Source organism: Egretta garzetta, unplaced genomic scaffold, assembly GCF_000687185.1.
Source record: "Egretta garzetta isolate BGI_Z169 unplaced genomic scaffold, ASM68718v1 scaffold608, whole genome shotgun sequence".
NCBI classification, from domain to species: Eukaryota; Metazoa; Chordata; class Aves; order Pelecaniformes; family Ardeidae; genus Egretta; species Egretta garzetta.
This window is the reverse complement of record NW_009260498.1, coordinates 106,947-107,224: the sequence shown is the minus strand read 5'-3', so window position 1 is coordinate 107,224 and position 278 is coordinate 106,947. Positions and strand designations below refer to the sequence as shown.

The following is a 278-nucleotide window of genomic DNA, read 5'->3' as shown; positions in this document are numbered from 1 at the left end:
CGGCAGCGGATGCCCTGGGTCTGGGGAGTGTGGGATGAGGCTGTGCAGGGCACGAGCTAGCGTAGCTACGTCCCTGGGTTCAGCAACAGAAATCTCTGCTCCAAAAACGGGACCTTCTGACGCAAAACCCTCCGAACACGCCACAATCTCCCGTTTGCAGCACAGTGGAGAGCTTACAACTCCCACAGAACTGGGAAGGGAGTCCTGATTAGCAGCTACGCGAATAAAACCACCCCTAAATAGGCTGGGGGGGCAAAAAAAAATTAAATTCTACAGAA

At 53.6% G+C, this 278-nt stretch overlaps 1 protein-coding gene across 1 annotated transcript in view; it reads right to left on the bottom strand.

Annotated features, from left to right (window-relative positions):
* LHX3 (LIM homeobox 3) overlaps positions 1-278 on the bottom strand; it is a 14,195-nt gene that overhangs the window by 4,622 nt on the left and 9,295 nt on the right. The window lies entirely within an intron of this gene.